Consider the following 20,012-nt stretch of genomic DNA (forward strand, 5'->3'; position numbering starts at 1 on the left):
ACTTGACAGCCACATTGCAAAAAATGAAACTGGACCATTGTCTTACACTCCATACAAAAATCAACTCAAAATGAATTCAATGTCTGAACAAGAGATGCAGAAACATACAACTCCTAGAAGAAAACATAGGCGGTAAGCTTCTGGACTTGGTGATGATTCTTTGGATTTGACACCCAAAGCAATCACCCAATACTGATTGGTATTATTTTACCAATAATAAAACAAGCAGGAGTATATCAAAGTATAAATCTCCTGCACAGCAAAGGAAACCATAAGCAAAATGAAAAGGCAACCTATTGAAAAGAAGAAAATATTTGTATATCATGTATCAGATAAGGGGTTAATATCCAAAATATATAAAGAATTCATACTACTCAATGGAAAAAAATCTGATTAAGAAATGGGCAGAGGACTTGAATAGACATTTCTCAACAGAAGATATACAGGTGGCCAACAGGAACATGATGAGATGCTCAAATCACTACTCATCATGGAACTGCAAATCACAACTACAATGAGGTATCAGTTCACACCAACTGGGATGGCTCTTCTAAAAAAAGAAAAGAGATAATAAATGCCAGCGAAGATGTGGAGTAAAGGCAACCGTTGTTGGTAGCAATGTAAATTGGTGCAGTCTCTATGGAAAACATTATGGAGGTTTCTCAAAAAAGTAAAAATAGAGCTATCATGTGATCCAGTAATTCTACTTCTGGGTCTATACCAAAGGAAATAAAGTCATTATGTTGAAGAGATACCTACTCTCATGTTCATTGAAGCATTATTTACAATAGCCATGACATGGAAGCAACCTGAGTGTCCACTGATGGATGATGAATGAATAAAGAAAATTTATCCATAGAGAAATTCCATAAAGAAAACGTAACCATGTATCTATATACACTGTGTTGTTATTCAGCCATAAAAAGGAAGTATTGACATTTGTGACGACATGGATGGACCTGAAGGACATTATGCTAAGTCAAATTAGCAGACTAAGAAAGAGAAATATTGCATGGTATCACTTATATGTGGAATCTAATATTAACAGTAAGGGAATACAAAAAGTTTCAACTCCTAGAAACAGAGTAGAAAATTGGTTGCTGGGGTGGGAGTGGGGTGGGGTGGGGTGGAAATAGGTTAAAGTCTGTCAAAAAGTACAAAGTTTCAGTTTTAAGATGAGTAATTTCTGAGAGTCTAATGTAAAACATGGTGACTATAGTTGATAACCCTATTTAATTGAAATTTGCTAGAAGAGTAGTACTTAAAATGTTTTCACACACAAAACAGGATAAATAATTCCATGGGGGGGTGGGAGTCTTCACAGTGTATACATGTATCAAATCTATTAGGTTGTACCCTTTAAATATATTACAATTTTGTTAATTATAACTCACCAGCTATAAAAAAAAAAAAGACTACCAGGTGATATTAATGTTCTCAAAGTTGAGAACTACCATCTATAACATCTAGGATTCTTTGTTTAGGCAATTAATGCAAAGGTCTCCAAAATAAGAGGTATTTCTTAGCATGATGTTTGTATAAGTTCATCAACAGTTAAGAAATGTATGTACTTGAAAAATTACATAAGTTTTTACACCAATTAGAGTATAACAACAATCATCTTAGGGTTTTTTTTTTTTTTTTTTTTTTTTTTTTTTTTTTTTTTTACTGAGTTTGATCAATATCCTGTTAGACCAATGTGACCTTGGAATAAAGCAGTGAAGATGGTATGGTCCATTTGCCAGGATGTACATATTTTATCTTCTTTACTTCTCCCAATTATGAACATCTTGGCTAGGACTCCTTGAATCTTAAATGAGGCACACACCATATTCTTGCCCTTCTATTTGTGCTTCTGTCATGGTGTAGCTTATCACAAAGAATAAAACTCACCTACTTCAAAGAGAAGGGGATGTAAAAGTGGAGAGAGTTGGGATTTTTATTGTAAATTTTTTAAAAATTTATTTTGAGAGAGAGCAAGCATGGCGGGGGCAGAGAGAGAGGGAGAGAGAATCTCAAGCAGGCTCCGCACTGTCAGCACAGAGCCCAAAGAAGGGCTCAAACCCACCAACCACGACCATGACCTGAACCAAAGTCAGATACTTAATCCATTGAGCCACCCAGGCACCTTGAGGGGTTTTTATTCTAAGAGAAGTTTATTATACCATCTGTGGGTGGACATAGCTGCAAAATGGACTATTACTTGAAACAGTTTTTATGCTTTCATAACTAGATTTGTTTTTTCTCCAATGGTTTTGGGGTTCAAGATCCACTAATTAGATACAAACAAGTACAGGGTATTAATTCAGATTAACTCTTCTATCTTATTTTGGAATGTTTCCATCACAAGACAAATATTTAGTTAAAGTAACATTTTCCAAGTTTCTTAGTCTTAGGAAAATATTTAAGGAAACCAGTTTGTCTTTTTTTTTTTTTTTTTTTTTTTTCCTTCCCAGGAAGGAAGCTGTATAGTCATGAAGGCAGTGAACAGTCTTCTAAAGAACATCCAGAACTAGGGGGGATTCAATAAATAATTCATTACTTCCCTACCTCCACCAAAAAGCTTTTCTCTCCCACTGTAAACTTGGATCTGTAAAGGGTTCAAGTCTTGGACTTTTAATCCGCCTCTTCTTAATATTCTTCCTTCTTCTCTGAAGCCAAAATACACCTATCACTTATTTGTTATTTAAGGATAAACCTCAAATTTGCTCTTTTTGGACAACGTAATTTTCAAAACTAGTAATTTACATGGTGTTTGAAGTTTTAACTGCCATTCTTTCACTTATCTATTTAAAAAATATTGAGCTAGTACTATCTGTTGGACACTGTTCAGGGCACTGTGTGTGTATTGTAGTGAATAGATGGAAATCAATCCCTATACTCATGAAGTTGGGTGGGAAAAAGTGTCCCAGGTAAAGGCTGACACTCATCTCAAACAAACTGAGGCAAAGGTGTGTCAAAAATTTTAAAATGAAGTTGAAAAAATCAAATTAAAAAACCTTGACCCAAAAATCTTAAGAAATATATTCTAAGGAAATAGTTATGTGACAAAATGTGTATGTGCAAAGACCTTCATCATATTATAGCACAACATTGGAAACAAGGACTAATTGAATCAATTAAATCTCAGTTGAATAAATTATAGTACATCATGTAATAGACTATTCTGAAGCCATTAAAAAGGATGCTACAGAAATGTTTCTAATTACACAGAAAGATGCTTACAATATATTAAGTGAAAGTTGCTGATTTCACAATTTTATGTGATTCTCCTAAAAGTAGTTCTGAACTGGGGGCTACTTGGCCTCTCAGGGAACATTTATCAATGCCTGGAGACACTTGACTGCCACACTGGGGTGGTGCTTCCAGTATCTGGTGAGTAGAGGCCAAGATCCTGATGAACATCTTACAATGCATAGGACCAGTACCCCCAACAAAGAATTATATGGTCCAAAATGACAATAGTGCTCAAGTTGAGAAACTGTGCTTTTAATTATATACAGCATTTAAAGAACAAGTACCTTTTGGATAAATAGGGTCATGGATTTTTTTTTTTTTTTTAAATTGTTTTTAATGTTTTATTTATTTTTGACAGAGAGAGAGAGAGACAGAGCATGAGCGGGGGAGGGTCAGAGAGAGAGGGAGACACAGAATCCAAAGCAGGCTCCAGGCTCTGAGCCATCAGCACAGAGACCCATGCGGGGCTCGAACTCACAGACTGTGAGATCATGACCTGAGCCGAAGTCGGACGCTCAACCGACTGAGCCACCCAGGCGCCCGAGGTCATGGATGTTTTTAAATGTTATTTTGTTTCTTTGGATTTTGCTTTCAATGAGAATGTATTAATTTTATAATTAGAAAACAAAGTATTCTAAAATGTGATGAAGTTTGGATTTATTATCTCTGCCTGGGGATGCTTTTCTTTAAAAATTAGGGTATTTTTGTTATTTCTAATTGTTCTTCTGGCTTGTGCACACCTGGCTGCCTATATCTGTGAGGCCTTGATTCTGATGGACCCAGGTTATGTTTGGTCCTGGTTTATTCCCACTACAAGGGTTGATATACTCGCCTGCTTTAATAATGGGCTTTGTCCATCCAGGGAATTTATCTGTTTTGTGTTTTTAATAGCATGTTCTTAGAATCCATGGGTTATGTTCTGAGTAAGTCAGAGGAGTCTGTCATCCCTCAGCACAGGTCCCAGAAAAATGAGGGTGCACAGTGAATGCCTCAACTTTCATAACTCTACTCTGGCATATCCAATCTAGGCTCATGTCCAGAAAAGCTGGGGTATGGTTAATGGTCTCTTTTTGTTTTAATATATATTTAAGGATCTAAATGGGCTTACTAATTTAGCCACCTCTTTGTTAGCCCACCATGGAAATAAAGATTGACCATAAAATACCTAAGAAATGCTCGAATTTTATCTACAAAGAACCCAGGGCCAGTGGCATGCTGGTTTGTGGAAAGCTATTGTGATCTTTTCAGAAACTTTCTCAAGATTTTTATTACTTTGAATGTGCATGTTTTATGCACCAGGGAATTAACTGTCTCCATTCTTTTTAATTAAAAGTCATATTACCTTAGCAGGACAAGTATTATCAAGTAGGCAAGGTAGAGCATGTATTTTCTCTTTCACTGGACTCCTTATTTTCCAACTAGAGCCTACATGCTATAAAAAGCGTCTTGAAATTAGTTTATCGTTCTTGTAACATAACCGCTTGTTGAGGGCCTAAGAATGTGTATGCACTTCATTTGATCACATCAAACGTTCTCACCCCCAAATAAAGCATACAATTAATTCATTAGTAGATGATTTGTTTCCATGGGTAAGTGCCAGTTTTTGATGATTTCATCAATACTTTCAACACAGTATTTTATTTCCCATTTAATCAGTGTTTAAATTGAACTGGAATCAGGCAGAAAAACAACAACACAGTTTTGTATAATACAGGAGCAAGTGGAAAAGTCATAGGTCTTTATCATTAGAAGCCTCATTGTAGAAGCACAGATGGGTTAGGAGATGTTGTTAACAAAAATGTGTCCAAGAATAAATCCTCTGTAAGCACTGTATTAATTCCCAAGGCTTCATGACAATTTTGCATTAGTTACTGTAAGTTTTGTTATACTTTATACAGATCCAGGTAGAAATCCTACAGACTTAGCAACCGTGAAGGCACTTCTTGTCATGCTGCATTTAACTTAAATGATTAGTTTAGAAAGGCGTTTCTTCCTAAATTTGTCTAGGTGCTAAGTTCAATAGTTAGTGATTGTCTCTCTGTGCCTCTCCAAGCCAGTGTTGTTGAAGTATGGGTTTCCCTTGGGGAAAGATGGGCTACCTTGGAAAACTGATTTTCAGATAGAAGCCTGTCTACAAAAGTTTCTGGATTAAGAATTGTAGTTACTGGGTTTGCTTTCTTAAAACTGCTGAGAGAGAGGATATACATATAGTGTTCTTCATGTAAGGGACTTCTTGATATGTAGACATTTGTTAACTGCTGAAGTTTTTGTCTTAGGATTTTTTTCCTCTTCCTCCAGTCATTGCAAATACCGTTGAAGTCTCCCCTTTCACACGGTCACCCCATTTCCCTCCTTCCATCCCCAGAGAACCACTATTCCCAAGTGGTTTTTACACGTCTTTAAACTTTTAAAAGTGGTCTCATACTGAAGGCATCCTATTATATAATACATTTTTGCACTAAACATTTTTATTACATCCATGTTCTGCACACATGTAGATTTAGTTGATTTAAATGATGTATAATATACCATTGAGGAAATATACCACAATTTGTTATCCATTACCCTATTGAGGGAAATTTAAACAAATGTTCACTTTTCATTATTACAAAAAACTTTACCAATTGTTTGTATCATTTTTCTGGGATATGAATTTGAGACTGTCTATGAAGCCTGTGCTTTCCTCACTATATCAGATTGACTCTCAAGTAGATTTCTGTTATAATCCAATTTGATGCGGTAGCACACATTGCTAATGGATTTAATGTCTAAGGCTAAAATGTAGAAGTACAGTAGCCACTAGCCACATGTAGTTACCGGGTCCTTGAAATGTGGCTAGTGCAAATTATGATGTGCTGTAAGTATAAAATACCTACTAGATTTTGATCGAAAACAGAATGTACAATACCTCGTTAACAAATTTTGGGCATTCCAGTGTTTTGGATACATTAGATACATTGGGTTAATATATAAAAATTAATTTCCTCTGTTTTTACTTTATTGACGTGGCTTCTAGGAAATTTAATTACATACATGGCTATTGGACAAGTGGTGGTAAGCAATTACTTAGGCTAAAGTGCAATCTGTACTTCTAGGTGCCAGGTGGAGGCAGTAGAGAGTTGCTAGAATCAGAATTCTGGGTAGAGTGGCACTGCATAGAGGTGCTGTGCTGTCAGGCTGAGCAGCTCAGACAAACTGTCTGCAAAAGGGTTAAATGGAGCCAAAGCCAGTAAGGATCCAGGGGTTAGATTCTGGACCCAGATTGAGAGGGATTGCAGCCAAGTCAATTTAGAGGACACAGAGCTGCTTTAAAAATGAAAGCTCTAATATAGCACAGCTTTGAAGTCACAGTTCTACTGGGCACCGGACTCCGTGAACTCAGTCAAGTTATTTGACTTATGCAAGTCTCAGTTCTCACATATGTAAATTGGGGATGATAGCACTTATTTTTTTGGTTGGTCCATGTAAAGAGCTTATCACATACACTGCATGTTTGCTATTATCATCATCTGTTTTAATGAGTCATTGAGAAAGCATAAGAAATGGTATCTCTTTTTGAAGCAGTAGACTCAGGCTGTAGGTATTACCATACAAAGGTTTAAAATTACCCATATACAGCTCAACATGAAGTTCTCTCATCTGAGAAGTGATACATTACAGTTCTTACTATCTTATCTCTTGCCAGGCAAGAGGCTTAAATTCATTTCTTTTTCTTGCTTGAAGCTGGTGTAATGCATACATTTGTTCACCACAGAAGTTTCCCAGTTCTTTGTTAAGCAATCATTAGGGATGCAGAGATTAGTGAAATGTGACTAAAATACTTAAAGTTAGGTGAAAGAGATAGAGGGCTGTTACTTAGCTAGGATACAATGTGATGGGAACCAAAGTTGATTTATAAGAAAGTAATTAATTCCATGTGGAGAGTGCAGAGGGCTTCCATGATGGTGTTGAAAAGTGGAGGACATTATGGAGCTAGTCATTATTCTATTTGATAAATTCCCCAGTCTCTCAAGGTTCAGTATCCTTGATCTTTACCAGTGATCTCCATCACCCACCATCAAAATATCACCACAGAGCACATTGCCAATAGAAAATGCTCCATTTTCAAGACATGAGCTCTGATTTTCTTCACAGCACTGTCCAACCTTGACCAGTCTTCATTCATGCAGTGGTCTCTAATGTGGAATATGTCGATTTGGGGGCTTTGCTTTGCAGTTCAAAGGGGTTCAGAAAGAAAACATTAAAGCTTTTATTTATATTTAGCTTTTAATCAACCTTTTATAATATGTATTTTTTGTGTATTCTTTATAACTACACAATTAGTACAGCAATATAAGTAACAAACATGCATATTTTGATATTGAGCAAAATTTAGTGATGAGGTACACATCATCAAAGACATCTATAGACAACTAATGTATTATTCATAATTTGTGTTTTTTTAGTAAAAGAAACCCAACTTACACTAAGGTTATGAAGAGGTCATTTATTGGAGCTCTGAAAAGACCAGGTGTGTAGTTAGTCTCAGTATGTGGGGTCCACGCTGCACTGATATTAAGAGTGCCTTCACTCTGTTTCTCAGCTTTTTGTGTTGGACAAGATGGTAAATACTACATTCACACTATTCCAACTTAATGCCTAGTAGGAAAGTACTTTTCTGAGGTAGAGAAAATGCCCAGAGTAGACTGTTTCATTCATATATCGATACAGAAACCAACCAGACCAATCATTGAGGTCAGTGGGAATAGAATATTCTTTCCATGGGAATCACATGGTAAAGGTTTAACCCCATCAAAGGGGAAGGAGATAGAGCAGTGGGCAAATAGGACACGTAGCAGCCTAGATTAGGGTGAGACTGATTACTTCAGGACAGGTTTCATGCAAAGGGTAACTTTTCCTAAAATTGTAAGCAGCCCTGAGAAACTCAAGTAAGGTGTTGGGCTCATTCTTCAGCTGAGGAAAGTTTTATGTTAAATTTACATAAAAATGACCCCAAGTCTAGGCAAACATAGTTTCTAATACCCCCAAGTTACAAAAAGGCAGAGAAATAATTTCTCTTTCTTTAGAGCTGCCAGTGTGCTTTCTCTGAGTGTGTCTTAGGGTGTTAAGTTATAGGCTTTGTGGTTAGAGTGGCTTTGTTTTCACCTTGACTCTACTCCACACTAGCTGTGTATATGCTGGACAAATGTCAGAATCTCTTATCATCTGTACTTTCTTGGCATAATCTTTGTTTGGAAATTAGAGTATGCAGTTTAGTTCCTAGTACTTAATAAATAGGAACTATTATATTGATGCTGCTAATGCTATTGTTTTCCTTTTCAAACAGTTTGGCCAGATTGCTATAGTTAAGGATACAGGGCTGATTCATATTTAGAAATTCCATAAATCCCCATATAGTCTGGTATGCAGTAGATGTTCAATAAATACTGTTGAATGATGAATGAGTTTATGAAGTTAGCTTATTTTGTTTCAAATCATTCCCAAAGGCTCTATTACGAAATGCTACTCGGACTTTCAGCTCTACCAAGGGAAAAATTATTCTTTCAACAAAAAAACTATCTCTCAGTGTTTTTCCTCTAGCTTCTGATGTGTGAACCAACATTACAGGGAAACTTTTCATTGTACTGGGATTTCAGCACTGGCTTTGTGCTTAAGTATAGAATTTTTCAGGGATTATTCTACTGCTTTGTAAAAATATTTTGATCTTTTTTCCCCCAACATTGGCACAAAAAGCCCCTGAATGAACTGTTCTCATTGACTTTTCATAGGCTTTTCCCCACTATGGAAGGGATAAAAAGGCTGATGTGGCCAGGGATTGTGTGTGCTGCTTGAGAGAATAATTTGGGAATAAGGGTTGTGAGTTTTCTCAGCCCAACTTTGGACTACCATGACATTGGTAGTGTGTAAGCAGTTGCCATGGAAAACAGTTATTTAAAAAGACAGGCTGTTCTTTTGGGAAGTAGTGATGGAGAGTAAAGTGGTATACATTTGCCCATATACTGATGAGAAACTCATTTTTGATCACCTTTATTTGCCCAAGAATCTGGCATATTGGAAGCTTTTACCCACAGGAAAACAAAATGGAACCTTCCCAAAATACTATCAGAATTCCAGCCTCAGAAAGTTATTATGGAATCATCAGGGCTTTCATCTCAGACCCCAAAGTGCATGCTTACCAGAGACAGAACAATGATACTGGAAGGGCTGGCTAACTGCCAAGAAAATGCACCTGTCACCTTGATTTTGAGAGTAAAAAAGACAAATCAAGTTGGTAATTTTTGGGCTAATTATTACTGACTACAACCAAAGTCACTTAGGACTTCTTTTGAAGATCGGAAAGATTCTACTAGGGGCAAGGAAGCTTGATCCAGTACTTACAGATGCAGTCCCTCAGTCCAGGCACTGACCAAGGTGGAAAAGACTGAATAAATTGAAAATAATGCAGGTGATGTGACATTATTCAATATTAGGATTCAAGAGTGATGTCACCAAAATGGTGGTGTAGGAGACCCCAGCCTCTGTTCCCCAACAAGTATCAACAATTAGACAGTTATTCATGAATACCAACAGCTCTGAGAAAGCTTTGGAACCCACTTAAGAAACATTACCAACACAGTACAATAAAAATTTGAGACTAACTGCAAAAAAGGAGGCAGGACAACAGCTTCATTTTGCCTGCATCACCCTATTCCCTAAGGTGGCATTGCTTAGCACCAAGAGTCAACTTCTCAGCTAGGAAGAGTTCTCCTCCCTTAGAGAGTGAGGGACCAGCTTCCCCAGCCTTTCAAAGGCACCACAAGAAGATCCTGCATTGGTTTTGCCACTCCCAACTGGCAAAATTGAAATGTATAGAGATGGCTAGGAACAAGGAAGAAAAGCAAAAGCTGCATGTACAAGCTACACAGCACGAGTGATGGTGACTCCCCAAGACCTGCTCTGCACACAAATCTGGTAGCTTTCACCACCAAAGAAACTAATAGCCAGCACAGCTGCTATGGACTCCTTGAAGATTTCACTGCCTTTTGTCTCACAGATATTTCCCCTCACTGGTTCCAGCTGCCTGAGTCCCTCTCTACTCTTAACTTCTCCCCTAGCACTTTCTGGAGTCCAGAAGCTGTACTGGCAGCCATTCCAGACCTCGGTGGCTGTGTGAGTGCAAGAAGCCAGCCTAGATTCCTGTGAATGTCTCCCCACTGCTGTGTGCACACTCAGGGCTAGCCCTTCTAGCTATGCACCGGCCTGACCCCCATTATTGTCTTTCAGTGCAGGACACATGTCGCAGGGGAGACTGTGCAGCCAGGGGAGAGCACACCAACAGTCATGGTCTCCCAGACACTTATGGTTTCAGATAAAATGCTATCTTCCATTACTAGCTTGCACCTGTACCTAGTCTGTCCAGCTGCACACCTGCATGGGCCTGGCCAGACACCTCATAACTGGTCTCCACTGCCATGCACACATTTTGAGACCCAGCAGCCAGCTGGTTCATGATATCCAGGGCACCTGCAGCCACTAGCATGCCCACATTTGGCCCTAGCCTTTGCTGCCTTCCTTGGCTCCCACTACCATATGTGTGTCTGCAACTTGCCCTTGACACTATATAGGCACCTGCAGTTGGCCTCCACACTTCAGTGTGTGCACATCACCAGCTCCAGCCACCACTGCTGCCTACTCTGATCCATAGCTGGTGGACCAGGAGGTACCACTGAGGACTCTAATAGCCCTTGCAGCCAGTGCAGACACCAATAATGCTTATAAAACCATGCAGTTTTTGATGATCTGCACCCTAGCAGCTTCAGTAGAGGGACAACACACTCCCCCAGACCCAGTGCTGCCGCATGCCCCTGCACTTGGTACTCCGCACCACCAGAGCCAGGGTCACAACATGCTCCAGTGTGCCCCTACCCACAGGTGAAAGTCTTCCCTTACAAAAGACTTAGTTGAGACAATCTGGAAAAGATGACTACTTCAAATGTTCAGACACCTATGCAAAGCTACAGGGTTCAAAAACGATCAGGGAAACAGGACTCCATCAAAAGATTACAGTAAACCTCCACTAACTGGTGCCAAAGAAGTGGAGATCCAGGGTTTTTCTAATAGAGAATTCAAAATAATTATTCTAGATGCTCGAAGAGCTACAAGAGAACACAGATAAACAATTCAATGATATCAGGAATACAAAAACAAAATGAGAAGTTCCACAAAGGGAAACTAAAGTTCCAAACATAAATTTTGGAGCTAAAGAATATAATAACTGAACTGAAAATTCAATAGAAAGTTTCAACATCATACTTGAAAAGAATGAATCAATGAGCTTGAAAACAGACGAATTCAAAGTATCTATTGAAAACATCCCATCACAGGAGCAAAAAGGAAAAGAAAAAAAAAAAAAAAAAAGGAATGAAGGAGTTGTAGACCAAGATGTCAATGTAGAAGGATCCTGAACTCACCTCCTGCCATGGAGATACCAAGTCTACAGTTACATATATAATAGTTTCCTGTAGAATAAAACTGCAACTCCTACATATCAAGTGAATGAGGAAAAAAAAAAAAAAAAACACATTGAAATGAGTAGGAGAGTATGACACAAACTTGCCATAAACCCCATCCTTGGCGTGGTGACCCACAATCAGGAATGAACTCTTAACTTTGAGACTTTCCCTGAGAATGAACTGTTTGAAGTTGGAACCACAACTTTTAATACCTGCAACTGAGAGATAGGCGCCCAAACACCTAGCTTTGAAAGCCAATGGGACTTGCACCCACAAGATTCACAAGGCTATAGTGAACGGAGAACCAGTTCTTAAAGGGCTTGGGCAGGGAACCCCCAAAGCCTCAGACACTAAATGCACACCTCCCCCTACTCTCTGCATCCTTGTATGTCAGAGTGAGCTCCAACAGACACAGAATGTGCTTAAGAAATTGGAAAGGGAGAAACCACAAACTTGAGCTATAGCACCACCTCTTGGAATATACAAGACATGTTTCTAATAGCCAGCATGATGAATGTAAGAACCAAAGTGTAAAAGCTTTGTTAAGGAGGTGTCTGCTACTTTAAATGCAAAAGCAGCAGCACATAACTATGAACAATATGAAAAATCAAGGAAATGTGTTATCACAAAAAATAACACTCTAGCAACTGAACTCAAAGGCATGGGATAATGTGTTCTAACTTATGAAATCAAAATAGCTATTAAAAAATTCACTGAGTTACAAGAAAATCCAAAGGCAATTCAATGAAATCAGGAATAAAATTAATGAACTCAAGGAGTTTTTTACCAAAGGGACTGAAATTTTATATTTATTTATAAATATATAAAATATGAAAATTTATATAAATATATATAAACCCATTAAAACATAAATGTAAAATTTATGTACACACAAACTGCAAAAATTACAGAGCTGAAAAATTCAGTGAATGAGATGAAGAATGCAATATAGAGCATGTGCAGCAGGGCAGACCAGATGGAACAAAAAAGTAACTTGGAGGAAGGAATATAGAAGAAATACAGTTGGAAGAAGAAAGGGAACTAAGATTTAAAATAGTGAAGAAAGTCTACAAGAGCCATCAGTTTCCATCAGAATGGGAAAATTCTGAGTAATTGGGGTTCCAGAAGAGAAGATAAGAAAAGAAGGTGACAGAGTTTATTTAAAGAGATAATAGCTGACAATTTGCCAAACTTGGGGAAGGAAGTGCACATAGAAGTTGATGAAACTAATACAACATCCTATTCAATGCAAAAATTATTCAGGGCAAAAAACTTCTCCAAGACCATTATATAGGAACTGTAAAAAATCAATGATAAAGAATGAATTTTAAAGGCAGTCAGAGGAAAAAAAAAAAAAAAAGTAACCTACAAAGGAACCCAATTAGGATATCGCAGACTTCTCAGTAGAAATTCTACAACTCAGCAGAGAGTGGAGTAACATATTCAAAATCTGGGAAAATAAAAACTGCCAGCTAAGAATACTTTATACAGCAAAGTTATCCTTCTGCTCTGAAAGAGAAATAAAAGGCCTTTCCAGACACAAACCAAGGGAATTCATTACCAGGCTTGCCACGTAAGAAATGCTTAAAGGATCTCTTTAAGATGAAATGAATACACTCATCAGCCACATGAAAACATGAAAATACACAAAATACTGGTAAAGGTGAAAATAGAAAAATGTACCTCTATGTTAGGATGGTGTGTTTATCACTTAACTGTAGTATAAAAGTTAAAGGCAAAAACTAGTAAAAATAACTGTAAATTGTTAACAAATACATGACCTAAGAAGAGGTAAATTGTAACAACATTAGTATAAAAGCAAAAGGTGCAAAAGGAGCAAAAAGGTGGAGCCATTCTAGGTCTTCAAAGATATGTTGCTATTAGTGTAAAATACACTGTTTTATGTAACTTACAATGTAATGACAAAGCAAAAATCTTATGGTATATCCACAAAAGACAAATAAAGGGGAAACTGAGCATACCACCATGGGAATTAACATATGAAAGTAGGTAGAGACAGAGGGGAAATAACAGTGGAAATACAAAACAAACACAAATTGACAACATGAAGAAAGTTGGAAAATCTACAAATCTGTGGAAACCATACATTCCTGAACAACCATTGGATCAAAGAAGAAATAAAAAGAGAAATCAAAACGAATGAAAATAGAAATAAAACTTAACAAAATTATGGGATGTTGCAAAACCAGCTCTGAAGGGAAGTTCATAGTGATAAATACATACATTAAGAATTTTAAAAAAACCCAAGTTAAAAAAAAAATTCTAACTTTATACCTCAAGAACTAGAAAACTAACAAATTGCCCAGAGTTAGAAGGAAGTAAATAATAAAGATCAGAGTAGAAATAAATGAAATAGAGGCCAGGAAAACAATAAAGATCAATGAAAGTAAGAGCTGGCTTATCAAAAGATAAAAAAAGTTAATAAACCTTTAACAAGAGTAAGAAAAAAGGAGGTGAATACTCAAAGTCAGAAATGAAAGACGAGAAACAGTAACTGACACTACAGAAACACATAGGATCATAAGAGACAATTAAAAACAATTATGTGTCAATAAAATAGATAATCTACAAGAATCAGGAAGAAATAGCAAGCATGAACAGACCAATAATGAGTAAGGAAATTAAATTAGTAATCAAAAACTTCCCAACACAGAGAACCCCAGGACCAAATAGCTTCACAGGTGAATTCTGCTCAACATTCAAAAAATAATTGCCAATCCTTGTCAAAATTTTCCAAAAAATTTAAGAGGAGGGAACACTTCCAAACTCATGAGACCAGCATTACACTAATACAAAAGCTAAATAAGAACACTACAAGAAAACTATGGATCAATATCCCTGGCACACATAGATGCAAAAATTCTCAATAAAATATTAGCAGAATGAACTTAAGGACTCATTAAAAGACCACAGACAAGAGGCAAAATCAACATGGTGGAGTAGAAAGATCCTGAGCTCCTTCCTTCCCCCTACCTGACACACCAAAATCTACAACAACACATAGAACGGGGTTTGACAATAAATTGAAGATTAGCAGCACACATCATACACACCTAAGGATATAAAGATAAAAATTGTCAAGTCAGGTAGAAAGGGCAAAGGAGTGGGTTAGTCAAGACCCACTCCTCCAGCATGTGATACACAAGTGGGAGGCATAGCACAACCATAGAGGCCCTCCTTGAGGAACAAGCATTCCCAACTCTACATTGAGTTCCACACCTGGGAGTCTTGTACAGGGAAGATGAATCCTTCATGTCTGGGTTTGAAATGTCTGGGTTTGAAAACTAATAGGGCTTTTGTTTGAGAGAGCCAGAGGTCAATAGGAAATAGAGACTGCTTTTAAAGGATGTACACACAATCTTACTCTCTCCAAGTCCTGGTGTAGAGACTACAGTTTGAAAATCACCTGGGTTACATGTGAACAGGATCCAGTGACTAATTTAAGCATGTGGACTAGAGGGTTAGGGTTCTGTTGGAACATACTCTGGGCATGGAAGCATTGGTGGGCACCTTTGTCACTTCCCTTCTAACTAGCTGGACTAGTGCTAGCAGTACCATTTCTGACACTATCTATTGTGCTTGCACTGCTTACTCTGCCCTGGTTTTCCCATGCAGTACCATGCACACACTGCCCACCTGTCTCAGGGCCCCTCCCACCAGGGAGCTCACTGCCCTGCTATCCTTGCTGGGTGGCCTCTGCCAGTACCAGAGACACTCTCAAGTGCCTCTGGTCTGGAACGGCCAGCTTCACCCACCAGAACACCTGTAACACACACAGCCAGGCCTCACAGCAAGCCATGCCAGAGGCCTGCCCTATCCACCATACGCCTACAACTCTTGCAGCCAGGCTTTATAGAAAGTCAAGCCAGGGGTCAGCACTACACACCAGTACCACTGTAACAAAGTTGGGCCTCTCAGGGTGGAATCCATTCCTGCTTATCAGTATAGAGCTGTTGTCAGTCACAGGTAGACCATGCAGCCATATTCCCTCTGCTGTGGGACAACACTACACATCACTGAGTCTGAAAAATAGCAGCCCAGCCGTAACAGCAGTGTGCATGCAGCTCACACAAGTGCCACTCCTGGGGCACCTAGCTTGGGGGAATGGGGGGTACTATCCTACTGGGCCCCACAGGATACCTTATACATAAAGGCACTTTTTTTTTTTTAATTTTTTTAAACATTTATTTTATTTTTGAGACAGAGAGAGACAGAGCATGAATGGGGGAGGGTCAGAGAGAGGGAGACACAGAATCTGAAACAGGCTCCAGGCTCTGGGCTGTCAGCACAGAGCCCGATGCGGGGCTTCAACTCACGGACCGCGAGATCATGACCTGAGCCGAAGTCGGCCACTTAATCGACTGAGCCACCCAGGCGCTCCTAAAGGCACTTCTTTAAGATCAGGAGATGTAACTGATTTACTTAACACATAGAAACAGAGCTACCAAATGAGACAGAGCAATATGCTCCAAACAGAAAGTCCAAGACAAACACAAGAAAAAGAACTAAATAAAATGGAGATAAGCAAATCAAGAATTCAAAGTAATGGTTATCAAGATGCTCAGTAAACTCAAGAGACTAAGTGAGCACAGTGAGAACTTCAGTAAAGAGATAGAAAATATAAAAAGAACCAATCGCAGATGAAGAACCCAATGATCGAAATGAAAACTATACTAGAATCAACCAAAGATTAGGTGATGCAGAAGAAGCTATCAGTGATGTGGAAGATAGGGTAGTGGAAATCACTACCCTGAACATCAAAAAGAAGAGTAAGAAAGATGAAGATAATTTAAGAGACCTTTGGACAATATCAAGCATATTAACATTTATACCGTAAGGGCCCAGAAAGAGAAGAAAAAGGGACAGAAAACTCATTTGATAAATAGTGTCTGAAAAGTTCCCTAACCTGGTGGAAGAAACAACTGTTCAAGTGCAGGAGGCACAGAGATCCCAAATACGATGAACCCAATCAGACCCACACCAAGACATATTATAATCAGAGTGCTAACAGTTAAAGAGAATCTGAAAAGTAGCAAAAGAAAAATTGGTTACATACAAGGGAACCCCCTAAGACCTGTTTTTCAGAAGAAAATTACAGGACAGGAGGGATTGGCATTATATATTCAAAATGCTGAAAGAAATAAACTTAAAGCAAGAATTCTCTACCTGGGAAGGTTATCATGCAGTATTAAGGAGAGGTAAGTAATTTTTTGGACAAATAAAAACTAAAGCAGTTTGTCAACAACAAACCAGCTATACCAGAGATGTTAAAGGGATTTCTTTAAAAGGAAAAGAAAGGCCATAAATAGAAATAAAAAATTATGAGAGAAAAAAAATCTCACTCGCAAAAGATAATGTAGTAAAGGTAGTGGTACACGCACCTACATAGCTGGTATGTAAGTTAAAGAAAAATGTAGCAAAATCATCTAGACTTATAGGTCAAGAGATTCACAAAGTAAGACGTAAAATATGACATCAAAAACAAAACGTTGTGTGTGTGTGGGGGTAAGTAACAATATTATGCTTTTAGAATATTCTCGAACTGGGGATCAGTTGGTTAAGTATCCGACTCTTGATTTTGGTTCACATCATGATCTCACAGTTTGTGGGGTCAAGTGCTCTATCTGTGCTGACAGCATGGAGCCTGCTTGGGATTCTCTCTCTCCCTCTCTCTCAGCCCCTCCCCTGCTCTTGTGTCCTCTCTGGAAATAAGTAAATAAACATTAAAAAACAAGAATGTGCTTGAATTTAAGTGACCATCAACTTAACATGGACTGTTAAATACACAGGATGTTATATATGAACCTTATGGTACCACAAATCACAAAGGTACACAAAAAATTAAAAAAATGAATAAAAATATAACAATAAGGAAAGTCACTAAATTATAAAGGCAAGAAAGCAAGAAGAAACCATGGAAAGAAATTGAAGAAGACACAAAGAAATGGAAAGACATTCCATGCTTATGGATAAGACAAATATTTTTAAACTGTCTATGAAAACAATGTATCCATTGAATGTAATCTCTATCAAAATAACACCATCATTCTTCACAGGTGTAGGACAAACAATTCTAGAAATTGTATGGAACCACAAAGACTCCAAGTAGCCAAAATCACGTTGAAAAAGAAAACCAAAGCTGGAGGCATCACAATTTAAATCACAGTAATTTAAAGTACTGACCATAAAGATATTTGGCTGAAGAAAAGAATGGAAGAACTCAGTAAGACCTTCAATTAAGAGACAGCATCACACAGCACCTGGGTGGCTCAGTCAAGCATCCAACTTTGGCTCAGGTCATGATCTCACTGTTCCTCAGTTCAAGCCCCATGTCAGGCTCTGTGCTGACAGCTCAGTTTGGAGCCCGTTTCAGATTCTGCGTCTCCCTCTCTCTCTCTGCCCCTCCCCGACTTGCACTTGGTGTCTCTCTAAAATAAACCCTAAAAAATTTTTAAAAAGAGACAAATATTAAAAAGAACCCGTAAGAGTTAAGAATAACTGTAATAAACACACTAGTGGGGATCAATAGATTAGGGGATGCAGAAGAATGGTTCAGCTATCTAGAAGACAGGGTAAGGAAAGGCACACAACTGAAAAGGAAATAGAGAAAAGAATTTTTAAAAATGAGGATAGATTGAGATTTCTTGGGCCATATCAAATGAACATTCACATTATAGGGATTCCTGAAGAACAGAAAGGAAGGTATAGAAAAGTTATTTGAAGAAATAATAACTGAAAATTCCCTAACCTTAGGAGGGAAATATACATTCAAGTCCAGGAAGCACAGAGATTTCCTAAGAAAATGAACCCAAGGCGCTCAACACAATAGCACATGATAATTAAAAATGTTAATAATTAAAATGTGAAAGAATAAAGATAATCTTAAAAAAATTTTTTTAATGTTTATTTTTAAGAGAGAGACAGAGTGTGAGTGGGGTAGTGACAGAGAGGTAGAGGGAGACACACAATCCGAAGCAGGCTCTAGGTTCTGAGCTGTCAGCACAGAGCCTGACACAGGGTTCGAACTCACAGACCATGAGATCATGACCTGAGCCAAAGTCAGGGACTTAACTGACTGAGTCACCCAGGCGCCCCCAAAGAGAGAATCTTAAAAGCAGCAAAAGAGAGACAAAAACTTACATATTAGGGAAAACCTGTAAGACTAGGAGCCTATTTTTCAGCAGAAACTTTCCAAGCCACAAGGAAGGGATACATTCAAATTGCTGAAAGGAAAAACCTACAATCAAGAGTACTCTGCCTGGCAGGCTTGTCACCCAGATTTTAAGGAGAGAAAAAGAGTTTCCCACCAAATAAAAGATAAAGAAGTTTATCACCACTAAACCAGGCTTACAAGAAATATTACAGGGATTTCTTTAAGTGGAAATGGCCATAATTAGACCTAAGGAAAATATGAATAAAAAGATATAAAATTTAACAACATATACATGAAATGTGGAGAAGGGAGTAAAAAGGCAAGAGAAGGGGAAGAAGAAGTTTTTTTTTTAAAGAATGTGTTTGAATTTAAATGATCAAATTATTATAGACTGTTCTTTACTTAGTATGTTATACACAAACCTCATGTAACCACAAACCCAAAACCTATGATCAACAAAAAATGAGAAATAAAGCCAAATAAAACTCTGTAGATACTCACTGATCACCAAGAGAGCAAGACAAGAAAGGAACAAAGAACTATAAAAACAACTAGAAAACAAATTTTAAAAAATGGCACTAAGTACATACTTATCAATAATTACTTTAAATGTAAATGGCCTACATGCTCCAATCCGAAAGACATGGAGTGGTGGAATGGATAAAAAAAACAAGACCCATATATGTGCTCCCTGTAAGAAACTCACTGCAGATCTAAAGAGGCATACAGACTCAAAGTGAAGGAATGGAAAAATATTCACCATGCAAAGGCAGCAGAAAAAAAATCTAGGGTAGCAATACTTTTAGCAGACAAAATAGACTTTTAGACAAAGATTCTAATGATAGACAAAGAAGGGTATTACATAATAAGGGGATCAGGCCAACAAGAGGATATAACAATTGCAAATACCTACACACCCAACACTGGAGCACCTAAATATATAAAGCAAATATTAATGGACATAAAAAGAGAAATTGATAGTAATACAATAATAGTAGAGGACTTTAACACTCCATTCACATCAATGGATAGACCATCCAGACAGAAAATCAGTAAGGAAACAAGGTCTTTCAATGACACATTGGACCAAATATTTATGTAACACTCCA

At 37.8% G+C, this 20,012-nt stretch overlaps 1 long non-coding RNA gene across 1 annotated transcript; it reads left to right on the forward strand.

The window, feature by feature from the left end:
• The first annotated feature begins 1,111 nt into the window (after positions 1–1,111).
• LOC132669088 (uncharacterized) lies at positions 1,112–8,646 on the forward strand. The gene is made up of 3 exons (XR_009605991.3): positions 1,112–3,537; positions 3,783–8,017; positions 8,050–8,646. It is a non-coding gene; the product is annotated as an uncharacterized LOC132669088 (long non-coding RNA).
• The last annotated feature ends 11,366 nt before the right edge of the window (positions 8,647–20,012 follow it).

Source organism: Panthera onca, chromosome B3 (assembly GCF_046562875.1).
Source record: "Panthera onca isolate mPanOnc1 chromosome B3, mPanOnc1 haplotype 2, whole genome shotgun sequence".
NCBI classification, from domain to species: domain Eukaryota; kingdom Metazoa; phylum Chordata; class Mammalia; order Carnivora; family Felidae; genus Panthera; species Panthera onca.